The sequence below is a fragment of the Geospiza fortis genome, unplaced genomic scaffold, assembly GCF_000277835.1.
Source record: "Geospiza fortis unplaced genomic scaffold, GeoFor_1.0 scaffold23, whole genome shotgun sequence".
Classification (NCBI taxonomy): Eukaryota; Metazoa; Chordata; class Aves; order Passeriformes; family Thraupidae; genus Geospiza; species Geospiza fortis.
This window is the reverse complement of record NW_005054303.1, coordinates 2,469,505-2,477,095: the sequence shown is the minus strand read 5'-3', so window position 1 is coordinate 2,477,095 and position 7,591 is coordinate 2,469,505. Positions and strand designations below refer to the sequence as shown.

Sequence of the window (7,591 nt, the reverse complement as noted above, 5' to 3'; positions counted from 1 at the left end):
TGCTCACATGAAAAAAGCATGAGGGTAATTTGGCTCCAGCTGTCACTGAGCCAAGAGCAGGCCTGCCCACAGCTGCCTGGGTAGGCACACCTTCAGATCCTTGTATAAAATAATCCTCTTCCACTGTCATTCTTGAAAACATACTTTTCCCCTATCACTGTTCATGAATACCAAATAGAAGGTAAAGAAATTGCCCTCAAAGGAAACTCTTCATTTTTATTTAAATGAATACTTAATGAATCTACTTAAGAAGAAATTGCCCCGGGATATTTCTAGAACTATCTGTGAACAGAAACCTGTAAAATTAAAATATTAAATGTTAAACTTTTTATGGAATGGGATAAACCTTTCTTCCTCTTTCAGAGGAACAGAAGTCCTGTGGCAAAGCACACTGCACACAGCTGCTGCTGGTGAGGGGTGACAGTGCACCTGCACACACTGCCTCCATCAGGACTAACAGGCAAAGCACAGCAGAGAAAGCATGGATTCCTCGGGCCCTTGATCCACCATTTCAGCTTGTTTGGGCTATTTGCCATACCTGACTTGCTGGAGGTGCTGGCCCAGGTCTGAATAAGTGCAATTGTGCTGAGCAGCATAAGCTCCCACTTTGCTTCAGTGGGTGAGGTGTCCTATGCTGTTTTCCAATTTAATTTGTAATAATAGTAGAACCCCTCATGAAATTTCATTCATTAAGCATCTCCTGCCCCCAAGAAGATATATTACCATTTGAGGCAGAGGGAGACAAAGACATATCTGGCATGAGACTTTTGGCTCAGAGGATGTCCCTCTAGAAGATGGGCATGAGCCTTGGGCAGATTGCTGTGGTTTGCTGGAAAAGGAGAAGTTCAAGAGAAACATCTGCAGAGAAGATCCTGGCAGGCAAGGGGCTGGCTGAAGTTCCACTGGTGCCTGGAGCGTGTGCAGGTGCTCAAAGCCACAGGCTGTGAGCAGCAGTAGTTTAAACAGAAGAAAAACAATGCTCAGTGGAGTGAAATACATTTTAGCCATCAGGATGATCAAAAGCAGAGTTTGCTGATTCCTTAGAATTATCAATAAATAGGTATAAATTAAAAAACAAGATCACCTTCACTGAGCTATACTGTCCTGCACCGCTACTGTTTCTTGTCCTCCCTGAGACCTGCAGCTCTACCAGCACTGTGCAAACACAAATGTTTCCTCAGCCATGCTGGCATGCATGGCACTGGCTTTCTGTGCTGTTTTCTACTTCAGATCTCTGCTCATTTTCTCACATCTCTCACCCTGACATGTTTTCATTAACATGAGATTATTTTTGCTTTGCTTTCCTTCAGTCTTCATATTGGATTTCATTGTAATTTATTTACTGACCTTTTTTCTACTCTTAATGGTTTTGTTATTGACTGTATGATACCATAAGAGACTAAACACCTCTGTTTATAAGAGGTGCCCCTCAGGATTTTCCAGGCTTTCTTTTATATCCTGCACTGAAATGCTGTATTTTTGAGATCATTCCTAGACCCTGGAAAATGGTGAAAAAGTCATTATTGATTCCAGAGGGACAGGTCTGATCACTAAAATTAATAAGACTCTAAGGTGAAAATTTTCACAGCTCTAGCTTACTTCAATACCAATCCTCCTTGTGCATCTGAGGATGCAATCCAAACCACAAGTCAGTAAACAATTAATTGACCTGGTTTTTAAGAGGATATATCAGAGTTAGTAGGCAATGTACTTAGGCAGCTTGAGGCAGAATTGAAATCTCATATTTTTAATGCTTTGTATATATAGGTACTGAACTCTGAAGAAAAATGGTGATCATCATCATTGTACATTCCTGTCGAAAACACAAGTCAGAGAATTTCACTGCACCAACTCAGTTAAAGCACATGTCAGAGAAGCATAAAAGAGTTAATGATCCTCACATTTAAAATACACTCTGTATTTACAATCTGGATTTCACTTCAGCCCCTCACTTTAGGCTCTATAAATTTCTCTTTTCAACTGTATAAACCTCTGCTCACTTCTCTCCGCACAAGTACTTAGAGAGCGTGACCAGATACTGAAAGCCATAAATTCTATGAATTTTGCAATATTTTGTGAGATGCCTCAGTGTTCCTTTCATTTGCTTTTTCTTTTTTTAACTATAAATAGAGCCTCATTTCTGCAACCAGTCTCCAAAGGTCACCTTACAATGTTTTGCTATTTCCCATATTAAGCAGCAATGCTTTTCAGCTGACATTCCAACTTCAAGTCATGCATGTGAGCATGATGTGAGCTTGCTTCAGACCTCAGTGAGAGGGCTGCAAACAAGACTGCTGTATAATTGCCGAGGAAAATAACATCCATTGTCAAAAGGGGCACTTAATCAAACAAAATTTAGCTGCATGAATACAAGTGTCTCCAAATATTTGGTTCATGCTAAAAATATAGCACATTTATTAAAAATATATATTTATAAACATTGGTATGAACAGACACAGATGTTAAGCAAATGAGAAAGGAAAAATAACCATGTCATGTATTTTTCCCAACATTTTATCAGGTTTAGGCAGACCTTGCTCAACAGAATTGTTTTTTTCATGATTGCACCATATGTTCATTCTAAATAAAAAGCTTGTCAGATTCAATGTAAGTAAAAGCAAAAGCCAAGAGAAAAAACCATTTGACCTAACAGACACGTGATCTGTGCTATGAAGCTATCTTTGAGTTCAATCTTTGCGGGTATACAGCATACATTTCTAATTATATATAGTTTGCAGTTTCTTTCTTTTCCTTTTTTTTTTTTTTTGTTCCTTTCTTTTATTTTCTTTTCCTTTTTTTTTTATTGTTTTAAAACAACATATCCCTGGTGGGTTTCTTCAAAGATACAACTTATATAACTGCAGTCATTCTCCCCCAAACTGAAAACCCAGCCAAAAGGGAGAGGGCAGGACAGAAGAGTTAAGCTTATTACTGTGTGAAAAAGTCTTGTTAAATTAATTGTGCTTCAGTCTTCGCTGCCTTCAGGCAGTGCTTTTATGATGTGTTAATATAATACAGAGTCAATTCTGATTAAAGAACTTGTCAATAGTCAGCAATGTTTGTTGTCACTCTTAATGGCCGTTTTATCTGGTCTATTTGCATGCCTTCTAGTTTACAACGTTGTATAAATATACACAAAAATGATCACAATGAGGTTCAGAATTGTCCCAATAATTCCAAGCATTGCCAAGATGGTTTCTTCTTTGCTTTCCTTTTCTTGACTGCCTTTATCTTCTTCATTTCCACTAGTGATTACCATCTTGGTGGCCAGTTTCTTTATCCTCCCCTTCAGAATAACCTAGATTTAAGGACAAAAACATCAAAATGGATTATTAGTTGGAGTATAGAAACTCATATTAATAGTGAAACCAATGGCAGAATTTTTGTCCCATAACACATTTTATTAAGAATTCTCTTGAAAAGAATTAGTATTTCTATTAGCTGTTCAGTAAATAATTAAAATTATAGTTCAGCTATTCTGTGTTTTACTTATAACCCTCTGCTTATGTGCCAGCAATCGCTCCTAGCACACATAACAGCTGCTATAACATTATAAAACTGGTCAGAAATGTACCATGAGGTGTGACTCCTCCAGCATCAGTGGGGACTTTTCCTGCACTGGGATCTTGCTCTGTGGTGGAGACCCCATATTTACACTTCAGTGCCAAGAAGCTAGTGAAGGAAATAAAACTGGGAAGACCTTGCTTCTTTTTTTACTAGGAAAGAATCATTAAAGAGAAAGGCATTTTGTCTCCCGATGAGAAGGAAGACAGCAGTGGCTTCTTAATAAATAATTCAAAATAAAAGCAAAACCAAAATAACATCCATCTTGGCTTTTATTTTCCTCGTTCTTAATGTATGATGAAAAGTTACTTGCAGTGCAGTGAGCTGAAATGTATCGATCTGCCTGCAGGGAGAATACAGCCATTTCCCAAGCAACAGCCCCAGCCTAAAAAAAGAAGATTCCTCAAATGTGGGACGAGCCCTGACTCCCAGCACAGCTGAAGCCACAAACAAAGAAGCTTCCTTGGTCTTCCCATCATCTGATTGTTCAAATTAGAAATGGATACATTCTTATCCGTGTTTATCTAACACTGCAAATTTTAATCACATGGGCAAACCAGAGTGTCCCAAAAAACTGAAAAAGGTTGGCTGGTCTCCCAGTGCCAACTGATCTGCCAAGGTCTGGGTTCAGGCAAAGCCCTGCTGTTATCTTCCAAGCTACAAACCATATTCCATCATATTTCTGCAGCAGAAAGTGGTAGGATGTAGAAAAAAAAAATGTTCCCCAACAGTTCCCCCTTAAAGAGGGATTTGATTTGGTCCTTTAGTGGACCCTCATTCCTCCCTCCATTACCTCACAGAGCAAAAGCAGTATCTCCCTGGCAGTGCATATATTCAGAGGGGTGAGGGCTGCCCAAAAACTGTCCACCTCCTTTGGGGGCAGCTCCCCTCCAGCAGAAATCATCACAGCAGGGTCCTGACCTGCAGCTCCTCTGAGCTGCTCCTGCACTGCACAGCCACAGAGCAGCAGCAGAGCACTGAAAGGATGGAAAGGACAGGGAGGGATAAGGAAATCCTGCAATGGAGAGACTGAGAGGAACAACCTTTAGTTTTGTCACATCTGCAAGTGGTTCATATATAGGACAGAGAGTAACTGCTGGCAACTTCCTAGAAGTGTTTGATTCCCAGCAGGTACAAGGGATTAGTGGCAAGTAAGGCAGAAGCTGGGCCCTGCAGAGGCCTTTGTACTTACACTTGCATTACCATTTACGTGTTTTGTCTTGCTGTAACCAGTGGTAACCAGAAAAAAAATAACAAGGGAGTCAGAAACCTGAGAGTACCCACAGCAGACAGCAGTCACTGGGAGCAGGGGCACCAAGGAGAAGGGCATCAAACATCAGAGCATCAAACATCAGAGCATGATCATCCAGAAAGTCTTTGGATAACCTGCCCCAGGAAAGCAAAATTTCACAGGCACCAGGTACTTCACAGGGATATGGCTCCAGTTCTCAGAAACTGTCCCCAGAGTTCCTTCAGCCACAGCCATCTCCAGCTCTTCCTGCAGGACCTACCTCTTCCAGCAGCAGAAGGGTTTTGTCACATTTGCCCCAGCTGGTGCCCAAAGGAGGGTTTGGCTACACCTGGTGTATGTCCTTCCTATCTTGTTAATGGCCACTGAGCAGTCAGTGGTATCTTAACAAACAACTTGTCTCTGGGAAATCACAGGAGCGTTCCTACCAAAGCCATTTTCACTAACGTCACAACCTAAGTGCATCCACTCCGTGTGGCATCGGACCACAAACCCACATCCCAGGCTATGACATGCAGCCACTACTTCACCCACAGAGCCATGAGTCATTTGGATATTCTGTTCTTTTCCCCTTCAGTAACTGGAAGGTTTTCCCTCTGGCCAACTGTTTGCATTTCACTGTTTATTTGAGAAATCAAGTAGGATTACAAATATAGTCTGATAAAATCCCAGGCCTAGAATGGGAGGATTTGAGGGGAGAGTGAAGTTCTCTCTGGCTGGTTCCCACAAGACCTGAAAAGTCTTGATTCAGCACACTGGTTCCCACAGAAATACAATCATACCCAAGCATCTTGTGGGTCAAGCCTTTCTGGCTTGAAAAAAGCCAGAGAAGGTACAATTTGACTCTGCATCCCGTGCTTTGGGTAGTTTCCCATTCACAGCAAAAAACCCACAGAGAGTGGGGCAGAGCCCCAGCTCTCAAGGGGCAGCCTGGCTCTGCAGCCACTGGCACTCTTCACTTTGGTTCAGTGATCCTGCACCACATGTGCTAGGAAATCCTGACTCCAGGATTAATGTGAACAGAGGCAGCACGGGGGCTCAGACAGCTTCTGAGCTGCTGTTATTAACATTCCCATTCTTTTCTTAATAAACCGTGCAGCATGGAGTCAATACCAAATTCTCTCCCGCAGAATATTAGATGCTAAAATTAACATCCATCTGAAAAGTAGCTAAATAATTCACACACGCAGGAGACATATCAAAGACTGTTAGATATAAAGACAAAGCCTTTGGCTTAGCAAATCCTTGAGTTGTGAAGTTTTTGTAAGCTAAGAAATTATTCTGGGGAAGTACCACCATATCTTTGCCTTATTATTAAAGTCTCTCCCAGGCACCCATTACTGGCTAATGAGAAAGGCAGAGGTCCTTGGGCTGCACAATCTCTGATCTGAGGCTGTACAATCACGTTTTTCCTCTTTGCAAGTTGAACTTATTAGCAAGGATATAGTGGGTGGTTTCAATTCAGGTGACATGAATCAGACTGCCAGGTTATTTCTGTCCCACTAAGAGGCCTTACCTGAGGGAGAAGTCCTCAGTGCGATGCAACAAAATATGCACAGAGAATCTGGTAGCTGGAACATGATGAACAACAAGGGGACACCAGCAGTTGAGTTTGCAGAGGGGCTGATGCACAGTGTGATTTGTTGGAGGTTGTCTCTGTATGCCTGTGTGCTGTATTTGGCTCACACTATGGTGCATCCTGGGACTGCATGAACTGCATCTTTTTTGCATGAAATTACACCCCAAAAAGTGCTTTCAGCCCATGGTAGTAGGGATCCAGACAAAAGCTGGTGTGAAGTAAAACCCCCAGAAAACACACAGGGTGGGCACTGGCAGCACAGGTTTCTCTGGGAGGATTGCTCCAGCCGGTCTGTACTGCTCTCCATTTTATATAGCACCTAAGCTACAAGAGACAACACACAAAGGCTTGGTCTCAAGAGGAGTTTAACATTCAAACAGGACATGACTGGGACCAAACACAATTATATTAATACTTTGCCAAATATAGCACTGTTGAAATCAAGGTAAGCGTTGACTTTGTACAGTGAGGAGAGCAGAATGAAAATTACTTCTCCATATGTAAGGACTGACCTTGGGAGAAGAGTAGCACTCTCCTAATGGCAGACTCAAGCCTTTAACCTTCACAGGTCTCATGCTCAGAGTGGTATTTTTGCTGGCTGAGGTTTGTGGGTGTTTTTTTCTACTGGGGAAATACTTGCTGTCAGTTTTAGTATAATTACCCCAATTAAGAAAATAGAAAAGTCATCTGGCTTTCTGGGTATCTTTTCTCAGTCTTTATTATTATCTTCTAGAAATTGATTTCATTTATTTGACATTATTTAATATTTTTATTATTCTTATGACACATTTTTCCTTTTATTTTTTCAAGCTTGACAGAAGCATTCCTTTTCCAACCCAGAACCACGGCTAGAACTGCTCAGATAGGAGGGCTAGAGAACACTAAATTTACCATTTCTTCTAATAACTATCCTTATTTAATTGCTCTCTCATTAGGAAAGCACTTTCCTGCCATATCAAAATTAATGTCTACTTCATTTTCTAAGATTCAACATTAACCAACATCAGCCTTTGTACAGATACATATTCCAAAAAGCTATCCATTAAAAGATAAATTTTTTGTGTATTCTGCACTGCACATGGGAGACAAGGACAGTTCAGTGGTTAGAACACTCCTTACACTATTCATCTCCTTGCACTTCTGCTGGCCTAATTCCTTTTATCTACAGGAAATCCACTTATTCTCTCTCTGCCTCAGTT

At 41.1% G+C, this 7,591-nt stretch overlaps 1 long non-coding RNA gene across 2 annotated transcripts in view; it reads right to left on the bottom strand.

Moving 5' to 3' along the window:
* Window positions 1–2,386: 2,386 nt before the first annotated feature.
* LOC102042224 overlaps window positions 2,387–7,591 on the bottom strand; it is a 157,606-nt gene continuing 152,401 nt past the window's right edge. For both annotated transcript variants that reach the window (XR_004082941.1, XR_004082942.1), the window contains one exon: window positions 2,387–3,298. This is a non-coding gene — a long non-coding RNA (uncharacterized LOC102042224). The remainder of the gene's footprint in view (window positions 3,299–7,591) is intronic.